Here is a 14,693-nt window from a genome sequence, read left to right as displayed (position 1 = left end):
GGTGTTAGACGGCCAGTGTTTGAAAACACTTGTAAAATATTTATTACTTTTTCTCTTTTGCTTTCTTCCCTCCGTTCCCCCTCCCCTCTCATTCTCAGCCAACCTCCCCTTGCCTTGTTCACTATGGCTTTTCCCATTTTAATTAAAGAGATTTGTACTCCTAAAGCCTTCTGGGAAATGCCTTCAATGATTGTGGTTTGCAGATGCCTCTGGAGCTGCTTGGCAGGAAACCCCCAGCCCTTTGCTCAAAGCATGTTCGGCATCTGCTTGCGGTAGCCAGGGAGCGGGAGGCGAGGATTTAGACCAACTGGGTTGAGAAATAATCCTAGCACTCCCCTTCCCGAATTCAGGTGCACTTTTCTTTGTGTGAATGTTGGCTGTAATTATTGAATAGATTCAGAATAAAAAAAAACAACAACATTTATCTACAAAACTGGTGGCCTCATCTCTAATTAAATCCAAATGCCCACCCCCTCCTGCTACCTTTGCCCCAAGCTATGACTTACCTTCATCATGTTGTTGTCTTAGATTGGAGATGCTGGACTTCATTATTCACCCAATAGGATAACAGGTGGTACTTGGCTCTAGGAATGAAAGTGAATGATTATCTAGGTTGGGGAGGGGGTTTCTGTGTGAATTCTAACCAGAATTCTGGCCACTAAAGTTATGCCTTTACGTATTTAAATCCTTCCCATGTTTAAGGGGCTTCTGTAAAAATGGCTTTGCCATTGGAGGCTTCTCAACCTAAGAGTAATTAGGTTATACCACACTGGGCCACTCTACTGGAGGGCTAACTGAGGACAGAGCCCCAGGGAAACAATCTGGAAATCCTGGAGAGAAGTGTGTTGGCCAGGGATAACTGGAATAGGTAGAAGAGGAATGAAGCGAAACTGGAAGCAAATCAAATGAAATTTTCTCACACATTTTGGCAGGAAAACCAAACCTGGATCTATAACTTCCTAAAGCTTCCTGCATTTATCTGCCTCATTCCTAACTCAAGGACTTTCAGGACATACACACCAGGGCTTCCCAGCACCCCCACACATGTTTAAATCTTGTTTCTTCCTCTGGAGATTCTAAACTTGGACACAGCCCAGGGGATTCTTGTAATACAAGCTATTAACAGGTCCCAGCGGCATGTGCCACCGGAAGAGGTGTGAAAAGGGAGGTCAGGCTATCCTGGCGGAAGTTTTGTGGGGGTTGTGTTTCTCTGATTGCAATGTCGGCTCATATTTCTGTTTCTTTGCTGACATGTACAGCAGGTCAGAAGCAAGGGTAGTTCAACACATGAGTTCATACCCGTGATTCAGGAAGGACTGGCTTACACTAGAGTTCAGTGTGTCTCTCAAATGGCTCTGGGAAGACGCTGAGCACAGATGGCCTGCTATGACAGTCCCTAATATTATGCTTAGCTTTCTGTTTGCCATGTGAGTAGTTTTATAGTCAAGGCGCTTTGTGAAGTACAAAAATGTCCTACTTACCTAACGCTCAGCCTTCTAGCAACTGAAATCTCCCAAAATATAGCTGCTACCTGGTCACAACGGAAAACACACAGAGTATCATAAAGTCCATGCATTTTATGGAAAAGAAACTAGGCTACCTATAGGAGGTTTGACTTAAAAATCACAACAAGCTTTTAAAATCTGATTTCCCCTAGCAGTGTTTAACTTCTTTTATGCTATCATCTATGACAAATGTAAAGTAGTTACATATAGAGAGTGGAAGGCTCCTAGAACCCAATATATTATGAACTAATATCTGAAAATAGGAAGGTCAGTTCCAGAAGAGTTTCCAAGAGTTACTGGATACACAAGTGAATGTGGAAGGGATTAGGGAAGAGGATAAGCGATGTCCTCTATCACTAATATAGTCTCAAGAGATCTCCATACCAAGACACCATACATTAACTGGTGTGTGTTTGTGAAAAATTCAAATTATTTTCTGCCTACTTTGCTCAGTAAGGCAAAGGATTTTGTTAGAGGTGTCCGTAAATTGTGTGTGCACACACACCTACATATACACAGCAGCACTTTGAAATCACAATCATATACATAAACACTATGGAACCAGGTTATTCTAGTTCAACTGTGGGTTTTATGCAGTATTTTCTGGCACATTCTCCAACCTAACTTTACACCCACAGAGTCCTTGCATGAAGTGTGTCACCATACGTAAGTAGTATGTACAAGCTTTATCATTTTTGAGTATAAAGTTAAATTGCATTTAAGCATCTTAGCAAATCATGATGACTTAACCAAACTTATGTCATGTTTTAGGGTCCCCCTTCTCTGGTCTTTTGGAGAGTTCACTGGGTAGTGGTGGCTCATCATCACCAATGCATCAGTAACCATCACTGCCTCTGCCATGGCCAGCTGAGCCCTTCAGCATGGAGACCACTGTTCTTGTGGGCCTATGACTGATGTGATAAAGCTGGTCAGGAAAAGGGTGAAATACTGCACTCTCGGAAAGCAGCATAGATATTTCCCTCAAGTTCCACAGCAAAGCAAAGCACAAGCTACACCTTTAAGACTTCTAAAGACTTGGGAGGTGATGGAAGAAAATCACTGCATGATGTAGAGTGACTTACTGGCTATTTACTGGCTTCTGGACTTGAAGGACTACAGAACCTACTCACAGATTGTTCACATTCCTGGATGCTTGCAACCAGCGCAAGATTTTCCTTCCTCCTCTACTAATTGGATTTCCCTTGTACCAAGATGATGATCTAACCTTCCTTTGAGAGAAATTCTAGTCTTTGCCTAGACAAATAAGTTCATTTGCTTAAGAACACCATGGTCTAATAAGTACACTTCTCCAAACCTATGTTATTTGGCCTCTGCTTTATATATATATAATTTATATGTTTATTTATTTGGTATCAGGGATATATATATATATATATATATACACACTCATATATATATTATATCTATTTATTTATTTATTTGGTATTAAGGATCGAACCCAGGGGTGCTTTACCACTGAGCTACATCACATCTCTTTTTATTTTTTATTTTGAAACAGGGTCTTGCTAAGCTGCTTATGAACTTGCTAAATTGCTGGCTGGCTTTGAACTTGTGATCCTCCTACCTCAGCCTCCCAAACCGCTGGGATTACAGGCATGCACCACCATGCACCTCTGCTTTATATTAACTGTCAATACCACATTGAATCTGTGAACACAGAGCGTCAGTCCATTTCTAAAACCTTCCTTTCTCAGCCTATGTAGTGTAAACAGTAATTTTTATTAAAGTGCCATTTGTAGATCACATACAAAATGCCCTTCTTTGGACTAAGAATTTGACATACATCATCTTATTTCATCCTCACAATAACTCTATGAGCTATACAATTTATATTCTCTGTTCATTGATTAGGATAACAATGCCTCAAGGGATTAAGTGACTTATCAAAGGTCCCATTTTTAAAAGTAGTATAATTTAAGACAAACTCAGATCTCTTCACTTCTCAAAATTGAGCAATTAGCCTCAATAACATTTTGACATTTTTAGGCCAGTATAGATAAAAATTCATATGGAAAAATAGAAATTTTCTCTTTCTTGTTCTTCTTAAAATAGCAATAGACACATTTGTGTCTGAGTATGCTATGTAAGACAGTTTATAGCACTGTGGTAGTTTTTCTCTAAGAGGTCCAATGAGCCACAACCCCCATATTAAAGCTCTTATTTATCCTTTCTCTCACTGAATCAATGATGGCTCTTTAACTCACTGTAATCAATAGAAGGCAGAACCACGTGCCATGGAACTACTTCCATGGGGCAAGATTGGATTCTGATCAAGGAACTAGCAACATATACCCAGTAGTGGATAAGGCACTATAACGCATTGCCTGCCCTTCTCTGCTTTTTGATAGGAGATATCTATTACATTTATTCTGTCCTTCATCACCACTGGATGTGAACTGGATGTGGGAGCAGGGAGCAGATACGTTGTCTCTTCAGTTTATACATCATGACATTGGTAGAACCTTATTGAGAAGACTGCATCCTCATCAGTACCCGGACCTGGTGGATTGGATGAGATTCTGGCCCTCAAGTCTGAGCTGGTGCCATGACATGATAAGATTTTAGAGGTACTGGAAATGGAGATGAGGGTATTTTATAAGCAGGGGGAATGTAAACCCTTGGAGGTCAGATATTTCTAAAGATGAGCCCCAGTGAACTACCAGGACCTATTTTCTAGATGATGATAAACTCAGATTCTCGTCTCTTCAGCACGGCTCTGTTCTACTTTTCAGGGAATCTGGTGAGACGTTTTAGCAATGAAAACTTACAGAGCTTCAAAACGTAAGGAGAGACTTAAGGAGGAATCTGGCTAAGTAACAGACTCCTCAGAGATCCAGTTTTGTCGCTGTATCTCTAAATAATCACTGGAGGCTCTGTAGGATTCTTTGTCCCCCAGCAGGGATTTCATGCATGGGATAAAATTGATTACTTAGCCATTTTCATATTCAGCAGATACCCCACAGAATAAAAGAGAAGCAGATAATCAGTTCACTTTTCTGTGGTTTTCCCTTCTCTAGAGGTTTGCAGCCACTATATCTCCCATTTGCTGTTACATATGAGTTTTGTTTGTTTGTTTTGGGTCACTTTCTTTTTCCCTCAGAGCACCAATGCCTTGAGTGGCTGGAGCACAGGTCTACCCAAAACCATTCCATCCTATCAGAACCTGTAATTTCTTGACCAACCAACCTAAGGTGGCTGGTTCTGGAACTTTCTACAACCTACTGTCTCCTTAGAACTTATGACTAGTTTAAATAATGTTACCTAATGTCTTTTCTTATTTCTTATTTCTATGTTTTCCCATCATATAAGGTAGGTCTTCCTATTTTTTTCTAACGAAAGTCATCTATTTTAAAATTTTTGTTTTGTTAACTTCTGAATATTCAGTTAGAAAGAGAATCTGGCACAAAGCAAGTTCCTAATAAATAATAAATTGAATAATGAATGTTGAATAAATTGAATAAGTAAATGTGACAGAAAGAAGCATAGATTTCAAATCAACAGTTCTGCTTTTGCATGGGTTTGGATTCTACTGATATCCTGAAATAAAGTTCTGCCCTCACACAGGTATAAAATACATTTCAAATAATTTGTGTCTTAAGAAATTATAAACTAGGGTAATTATTTCTGACAAGAATACATTCTTCTTCCTTGGATAAGCAATTTATCCAGCAATTTGTTTCAGAGTCAGGTAGCAATGTTTCATATCTTCTTTTTCAGATTTTTCTTCTGTTGCTGTTTGTGATATTATGGCCTCTAATGAAAAAACTATTACCAAAAAAGCGGCCTTATCTACGTCCAGTTCAGACCACTTCTAACTCACTTCTATTTTCATCCAACAGGGTTTGAAATCTAATGATTGTGGACCTCTTCTATCTGCCTAAGTTCTCATTTCTATGTCACCTGTGTGTACTGAATTCTCTGCTAGCCCTTTCTGGCTTCATCCATCATGGGTAATACCACCAACTGATCATCAATAATATTATAAGGAGAAAGTAGAATCACCAGTATGATGGATGAAACAATCTCTACAAACTGAAGTCACTATTAGTCAACCCTCTGTCATTTTTCTGGTGACCAAGAAGCTGCAAGGGCTGGAGGATGGTTTGCAAGACTTATGGAACCCTGAAGGCCATGACTTTCTTTCTTCGTTTAAAGATCAATAATTGACTTGCAATGAATCCTGTCCTTCCATTTCAATTTCACATGGCATTTAGGTTGGAGATTATAATTTGCTATTATTGAAAATAAGAGGGCTTACTTCAGACTGCTGGCCGGGTTTTCTGGCTATAACACAATGACAATAAAACTATATCAGACATGATATCACAGTGCTTTTGCTCAGAAGCATTTAATCTTTGCCTCATCTACTCTGGCTTCTCTAAGAACAAACTCTTGGGGAAATTCCATAGATCTAAGTCTGGCTCATTTCATATTCTAGTGAACCAACAACTACAAAGTGTATATAGTGTTTCATTTGTAATACTTCTTTAAAAATTAATTTCATTAGTTGCTAACAGTAGAGGCCAATAAACAGTCTTTGCCTCCAACCAGGCCCATATCATTTGAATTGAGAAACAGTCCTTTATTTCCGTGAATCTCCATAATCACCCACTAGGAGCCATCCCAGGGTCAAACATGTCAAAACAGGGATTGGGAATAATTGAAAAGGTATCAGTCAAAGATGTAGAGAGCCTCACTCCAGTCTCAGAAATAGACTCTACTTCCAACAGATGCCTTTAATTTTCTCACCCTCAGGCAAATTCAGGTCTGAGCTCACAAGTCCCTGGGAAAGAATTCCATTTCACTGCAAGATGCTTACCTTGACAGAAGTGCCAGGATGAGTTTTGGCATTAGAAATATGGGTCGCCAGTTTCCTGTGGTGAGGTCATCCCTAAAATGAAAAATATTGGACTTTGCCAACCAAATGTCAGGATTTTAAAAATCAATGCATAGCACATGTCTCATATTTCAAACAAGTTGAAATCTTACCAATGAGACTGAAAGGGGCTGTTGATGATCTGCCATCTCTCTTAACAGCACCAATGCCTTAAGGACAGTAATGATGATTCACCTTTAGTATGGGTATCAGTGACCTAAACTGGGAATCTGCATCCAAAGGCATCAATAATTACACTCACCTTTCGATGTTCATAAGGAATCTAGTGAAAGATCATTGTGAATGCACAATCTAGCAAATCTAATGCATAGAGAGATGTGGCTAGTGACAGTACACAGCAGGCAGCAGGCCTGGGTGATGGGTTACAGACTCAGCAGGGTCTGGTAATTAGCCAAGTGACTCCATCCTGCTTACTAGTCCAGTTACATGATATCTAGTGAGGACTGAGCAAAATTAAAAGTGACTACCTAGAGTGGAACTTGGAGCTCATTTGCAAATATCAAAACAGTTTTAAAATTATAGAAAGGAAAAGATTTGTTGCAACTTTGAGTTGAATATGCTAAGAAAAACTAAGATGGTTATAGACACTTTATTTAAAAGAGAGGTGTTAAACTAAGCTTGGGGAATTCTGGATTAAACAAGTGCGAAGTCTTTATTCTAGAGCATATGGTGTCTTTAATCTACTGAAATATCCTATGAACTTTTAACTTCATGCAGAAATGAGTACAAATAAATACATATTACACACACACACACACACACACACACACACACACACACACACACAGCTCCAAGCAAATCTTAGTGAATTATAAATATAACATTTGTCATGAAAGAGCAGTGCAACATTTTACTCAGTTTGGAATCCTAAAGGAAAACCATGTGTTAGAGCTTCTAAAAGGCACTTTTGAAAGTTCCCCATTTATTTTTCTTATATATGTTTTAAAAATACCCTGAAGTTAAACGATTTATCTAAAGACTTCCTTCCAGGTACTTAGTAGTACATCTGGGACTCTCATTTTTTCATGTTCTATTGATTTTTAAGTTGTATTCAGGATTCAATTTGGTTTAGTGAGTATTTACTAAGCAGCTGATATGTGCCTCACAAGATATAAGAGAAGTCTGTGTTGTGGTCATTACATGAAAAGTCATTAAAATTTCACTTTTAAGAGAGGACTTAGCATACAGAAGTGATGAGGCTTAGACAGTTCAAAAAATTTAACTATATAAGTTTAAAACAGTGAGGAAAAGTCAAAGTCAGATTTCAAATGCAGGTCACCTTGTTTCCAAAACTCACCCTCACTTCACTCCCTACATGGAGGTGAAAGTTGTCAGGATTCTGTCTTATTTATCTTTGTATTTGGAAATTTCAGAATAGCACCTCATTCAGTTAATATTTGAATGAATGAATGAATGAATGAATGAATGAATGAATGAATGAATGAAAGAAATGCATCATAGACAGGACTGTAATAATGGGTAGCCTGTAGTGGAGGAAGATTCCACACGGGAGATCTTGATTATTAAGCAGGTTGGAGATCACTGAGGCATCCAAAAAGGAAAAGGAGCACAGAGCTTAACTCCAGCTGAACTCTCAGCTCCATTTCTCTCCAGTGATTATGAGCTTCTACCATCCACAATGTCTTCTTCCCAGACCTGCTGGTGGGGTCTCCCAACAACGCAGGCTTCTTGTGGATAAAGAAAGAGAATAGGATGATGTGTTTGTCTTCACCACTTGGTACTTCCAAATCCTCTCTTGGAGAAGTGACCCAGCAGTGAGTTGGGTGAGGAAGTGCTGCAGAAGCGTTGGTGACAAGAAGGAACAGGTGATGGTGAGCACAGAGGGTTTGAGGCAACTTTAAGGAGACAACTTGACTCACTCCCCCTAAAGCATCATTCGCTCTGTCTTTTCACAAAGTGTGTCCCCTTGGCAAAAGGCACGCTTATATTTTCAAGAAATGAAAAGGAGATACAGCAAAGTGATGAAGCATGTTGCCTTATCTCAAGATTGCCTGATACCTGATAAATGCTTAGGTTTATGTGGAAAATTCACACACACACATACACCACACACACACACCATGCCACACGTGCTCAGGCAGACAGACAATTCAACTGAGCCGTGAAAATAACAGTGACCCTGAATCTGGAAGAAATCAGGTATCAAGCCTAAAAGAAATTGAATGATCCTTGCATTTCCTTCCCATTTGATGTGTTTGGTTTCCATGGGAAAGGACAGCGGGCGGAGGAGGAGGGAATGCCTCTTCAGTAACACACCATTCAGCTGAATTGACTGGAAAACTTTATTTTCAGTATTACATAAAAGAAAGTCACTGCCATCTGTCCAAGTGATAACAGCAACATCTATAAAATTGTTTCCAGTGAAAGTAGTGTACAGCATTATATGCAAAGCGATTAATATGCATGCGAATCATCATAAACTCTTGTTCAAATGCAGATTCAGATTCCTGAGGTGTGGAGTGGTCTGAGATTTCTGCATTTCTAACAGACTCCTAATTGATACTGAGGATGCTGATTTGTGGGCCACACTTTGAATAAGAGAACACATTAGCCATCCGATAGGCGAACGGGTTGAGATTTGAAGAGAGAGAGATGCAGAGGATCATACCTGCCAAACAGTTGCACACATCTCCTAAAAGTATGGTAGAATAGGAATCTGCCAACAGATTCAGGAATGGACCTTTTCACTGTTTAGGGGGGTTCACTTCCTCTCAAGCTGTGTGCGAATCATCCTAGCCAAGGCACTCTTTCTGCACCCCCACTTTCCCTCTCCCTCAGGTGACATGGATGCATCTAATGGCAGCGTGTGCTCCATTGCCCATTACTGACAGGGCTGTGAGCTTGTCACTGCCCAGAGTGACAACTGATTGGTCCCTCCGTTCAACCCTGCTATGAACAACCAGATTAAATTTATATACTCCTTCACCCTGTGGAGGGGTGTCCTGACATCCAGGGAAAATTGAGGGTAAGAAGGTCACTGATGCTTTATTTGAGGCCCGAAGTCTGTTCTCAATGCTGTTTGACATTATCCCAGATACATTTTTAAATCTGTAACAGGAGTGAAGAGTTGTAATTGGTTTAAGGTACCCAGAGATTTCTGGGCAGGCGGGATCTCAGTCGCTGCCCTGTAAATTACCAACAGCTGAAGTACAGAGACTAGAAAATGAAGCTTCCTACCTAAACTCACCATGGGAAAAAACTTCTGCTGTTGAGGGAGACTCAGAGCCCCAAATCCAGGGACCTCTGGAACAAAATAATCTTTGTCTTCTGTGCAGACCCAGCTTGCTAACACCCTAAGGAGCCGCGAGTGCCCTCCTGCCGGGCTGAAGGGAACAATCTGTAAAACACCCCTCTCAGTTCTTCCTCTAGTACAGCTTCTCCTCCACAGCACAGAGGCTGCAGCCCAAGATACGCTAAAACCAGCAGGTTTAAAGAAGTCCACGCCGCACATCAAGCACATCTCCTTCTCAGTCTGAAAAGCTTATTTTCTCTTCTTAGCCCAGTGATCACTCAGAGGCTAGCCACCCCTTTTTCTCAGTGTCTCTTTCTTTTGTGGAAAATAGGATCTTTGGGGAACTGTTTCTTTGGAAAGAAATATCAAGATAATCAAAACTATCCAAAGGATATTCTTCCTCATGCTGACCCTGAAATCTCCAGAACCTGTTTCCTAACAACTACACTATAAGGACTCTGACTTGTCCCAGACCCTGCCTTTGCCTTCAAAGACTAATTCCTTTCAGGGCTGAAGTGTTTTTTCCTTCTCTCTCTCCTTTTCCCTCTCTCTGTTCCTCCCCTACACACACACACACACACACACACACACACCCCATCTCCCCATCCTTTACTTGACTCTTCTAAAGAAGAGAAAGATACCATAAAGATGCCAAGGATGATTTGAACTTGCCGTCAGGAGAATGGACATGTGCTATCTCGAACTCAGGAAGTATATGAGCCGTATAATCAATAAAATGCATTAAATGAATTGCTTTTGGTTTTCTTCCTCCTATGAGAAAGTCTTAATTCCTCATCTGCATGCAGCATGGGCCCAGCTGTTGGTCTTTCAGCAGAGAGTTGAGAAAAGGGAGAAAAAGAGTTTGTTTCTAAAAAGTTGCAATCTCTCAGGATCTCCATCGCGGTCTTTCCACTCTTCTAGTCCTTCTTCATCCAAATCTGGTTTATGAAGAGCTAGTTCCTCCAAGTGTCTAAAGTCACCATTAATCTACACCTGAGAATTCTCTTCTGAAACAAGAGAGAATTGAATTCATGTCAAAGACACTCTCAAGCCACATGAAAGTGTGCCTTTGTCACCTTGTCATTAAATGTAACCCTTGATTTAAACCACTTGCTCCACCTACCTCCATCGCATTCCTCATCTGGTGATATTCTTAGAATGGACACCCAGTTACAAATTTTTAGATGTAATTCAGCTCATCAGCTTGACTGTGATTTGCATTTCTTCTCCAGACCCCTGGTCTACACAGCCGTTCACAGATAACCGGTTTGGGCAAATTCTTGCAAAGCTGCTGCCACCATATTCACCCTGTTCCCATCAGTGGAAATGAGACACACAGTGCTTCATTAATTCAAGTGTTGTTAGACACATGTTTTTATCTTTACAAATACAGGCAGCTTCATGTACAGAAGAGTTTGGTTTTATAAATGGTTATTTACTTACTCATGGTGTTACATTCGCAATATCAGACCTCTCGTTAAATTTAGTTCTGTGATCTAGACATTTTACTGCCTCTTACCAAAGCGGGCCTTCCAAGAACTGCAGCGGGAAAGGCCCAAGGGAGATTTCTTCAAGGACAATGATCTGAAAGATGATACAGATGAGAGAGGGGGAGGAATAAAAAGCAGAATCCCCCATGAGAAGCCAATGCTTTTTAGCTGATGGCCTCATAGTCATATTTCCATTTAATTTTGAGTTCCCATAAAGATGCCATAAGTGATTTGGACTTGCCTTCAAGAGAGTGGACACGTGGTGTCTTGAACCCATGGAGTAAATGTGCCGTACAATCGATAAAACACATTAAAGGAATTGCTTCTATTTCACCCCCCATGAGAAAGTCTTCTTTCCTTTGGCTGTATGCTGCCCGTACCCAGCTGTTGATATTAAAGAAAGGGAATAGACAGTGAAGAAAATGGAGTTGATTACTGAACGATCAACACAGACTAGACCTCTATTCAGCAAGTGGTATAAACGAAGGGCATTTCTCCCCCTCTTTGAGTAGAATAAGATGCTTTCAATATGTACAGATGTGTATCTCATGCTTACTAAGTGCACATCACAAGCACTGATGAAAGCTGTGCTGTTCTGAGGTTCAATGTCTTCTCTCTTGCAAAGGTAAACTGGTAGGTGATTCAGGTCAGGGGTATAGAGCGTCCCTGGGTGGTAAGGAAGTGTAGAAAGGAGGGTTCCCCAGTAGGAAAACACTTGACTAAATAATCAACCAAGAACAGCAGAATTTCATAGGAGCCATGACAAAAGACCCCAGAGAAGCAATACCCCAAGACATTGGGTAGGGACGAATTGCTAACAAACTGCTTAAAACAACAACAACAACAAAAAGAAAATCTGAAAAAACCTGGTTTGCCCAGTTGAGGGGGACATTGTAAATGTTGGTTAGCCAAAAATAAAGTCAAACATCATAGTTTTAATTATTAAAAGCCCTCATGTATTAAACACTGCACTAATAAACATGCATTTTTTCATTTAACCTTATGAAGTTTGTACTTTAATTTATTGGCTCCATCACATAGATACGGAAACGGAGGCAGAGAGTGTAAATTTCTCTCTGCCACATGGCTGGCTCAGGAGCAAATAAAAATTCAAACCAAGGCGTTTGTCTTCCGGAAGTCCACAGTTAAACTCTACATGATATTGAAAGTAACAGGAAAGAGCACCTTCCTTTCTTTTCCTTCTTAGACTCCAGTCTTTCTGGCATGTGATTACAGGCTGTCCTGATCTACCCACATATCATAATGTAGACAGTTATTCACTTTGGTAAAATTTCTCAAATGAGCTTACATCCTGAGGACACAGAAAGAAAGATAATATATTCACCATAGACTTTATCGATATCAGAGAAAAGTCATCAGCTGAAGGTACATTCCACTCCTACCCCACAGAGGAGAATTAGTAGAGTTCTAGGCAAAAAGACTCCTTTGCCTCCCCTCGACATTGATGGAAAGATGCCAATTAGTTGAAGGCTGACGTGTTCTAAGCAGAAGGCTGTGAAAAATGCCATTAATGCAGGCAGGTGGTGGGTAGGGAGTCGATTGCTGGAATTCCATAATTAATTGTGTGCCATTTGGAGCAGTGTGACATGAGGCTTCCAATCACCTCACTCTCTAGGAAAGTGCCATTGCTTAGAATTCACAGGACTCAGGGTTGAAGGTTCTGAAGATCATCTAGTTTAGATCCCCCAACTAACAGGTAAAGAAATGGAGAGTTGAAGATATATGAAAAAATGTTCAACATTTCTAGTAATAAGAGAAATGCAAATCAAAACTACCCTAAAATTCCATCTCACCCCAATTAGAATGGCGATTATCAAGAACAAAAGCAACAACAGGTGTTGGCGAGGATGTGGGGAAAAAGGTACACTCATACATTGCTGGTGGGGCTGCAAATTAGTGCAGCCACTCTGGAAAGCAGTGTGGAGATTCCTTAGAAAACTTGGAATGGAGCCACCACTTGACCCAGCTATCCCACTCCTCGGCCTATACCCAAATGACTTAAAATCAGCATACTACAGAGATACAGCCACAATGTTCATAGCTGCTCAATTCACTATAGCCAGATTGTGGAACCAACCTAGATGTCCTTCAATTGATGAATGGATAAAGAAACTGTGGCATATATATACAATGGAATATTACTCAGCCATAAAGAATGATAATATTATGGCATTTGCAGGCAAATGGATGAAATTGGAGAATATCATGCTAAGTGAGATAAGCCAATCTCAAAAAACCAAAGGACAAATGCTCTCACTGATAAGCGGATGATGACACATAATGGGGGGTGGGAGGGGTTAGTGTTAGGGTTAGGGATAGGTTTAGGGTTAGGGTTAAGGAGGGTGGCAAGTATGGAGGAAGGAAGCTCTGTATAGAGGGAAAAGAGGGGTGGGAGGGGTGGGGGGGAAGGGAAAAAATAACAGAATGAATCAAACAACATTACCCTATGTAAATTTATGATTACACAAATGGTATGCCTTTACGCCATGTACAAACAGAGAAACAACATGTATCCCATTTATTTACAATAAAAAAAAAAAAAAAGGAATGGAGAGTTGAGATGGGGACATAACAAGCCCAAGGTCATAAATCTAGTTAGTGGCAGAGCCAGACTAGATCCCAGAGTGCCTGGCTTCTTTTTTTTTAATTGGTTCTTCTTACTTATACATGACAGTAGAATCCATTTTGATAAAATTATACAAGCATAAAAAATATCTTATTCTAATTAGGATCCCATCCTTGTGGATGGGTATGATGGCGAGATTCACTTAGGTATTTTTACAAGTGTACATAATAAAATTATGTTAGATTTATTCCACTGGCTTTCCTATTCCTATCTTCCCTCCCTTCCTTTCATTTCCTGTTGTTATAATTTACTGAACGACTCTTCTTCCAGTCCCTCTTTGTTGTGATTTAGCTTCCACATATTAGTGAAAACATTCAACCTTTGTTTTGGGGAGACTGGTTTATTTCACTTAGCATGATAGTCTCCAGATCCATTCATTTACTGACAAATGCCATAATTTCATTCTTCTTTATGGCTGAGTAGTATTACATCATGGATATATACCCAATTTCTTTATCCAGTCTTCTGTTGAAGAACACCTAGATTGGTTCCATTGCTTAGGTATTGTGAATTGTGCTGCTATAAATGTAGATGTAGAAGAGTCACTCTAGTATGCAGATTTAAAAATTTTTGGATATATGCTAAGGAGTGGGATAATTGGGTCAAATGGTGGTCACATTCCTAATTTTTTTTTATTGTAAACAAATAGGATACATGTTGTTTCTCTGTTTGTACATGGCGTAAAGGCATACCATTTGCGTAATCATAAATTTACATAGGGTAATGTTGTTTGATTCATTCTGTTATTTTTCCCCCTTCCCCCCACCCCTCCCACCCCTCTTTTCCCTCTATTCAATCCTTCCTCCATTCTTGCCCCCCTCCCTAACCCTAACTCTAACCCTAACACTAACCCCTCCCACCCCCCATTATATGTCATCAT

The 14,693-nt window shown here is 40.1% G+C and overlaps 1 long non-coding RNA gene across 2 annotated transcripts; it reads right to left on the bottom strand.

Moving 5' to 3' along the window:
• Positions 1–8,630: 8,630 nt before the first annotated feature.
• On the bottom strand, positions 8,631–12,010 carry LOC306641815. 2 transcript variants are annotated; one of them, XR_013758297.1, is made up of 3 exons: positions 11,120–12,010; positions 10,800–10,984; positions 8,631–10,683 (listed from the first exon to the last, which is right to left on the bottom strand). It is a non-coding gene; the product is annotated as an uncharacterized lncRNA (long non-coding RNA). The 2 variants fall into 2 exon arrangements; XR_013758298.1 differs by having other exon boundaries at positions 10,800–11,260; positions 11,408–12,010.
• Between the last annotated feature and the right edge of the window lie 2,683 nt (positions 12,011–14,693).

Source organism: Sciurus vulgaris, assembly GCF_902686455.1.
Source record: "Sciurus vulgaris genome assembly, chromosome: 12".
NCBI lineage: Eukaryota > Metazoa > Chordata > Mammalia > Rodentia > Sciuridae > Sciurus > Sciurus vulgaris.
This window is presented reverse-complemented; position numbering and strand designations above follow the sequence as displayed.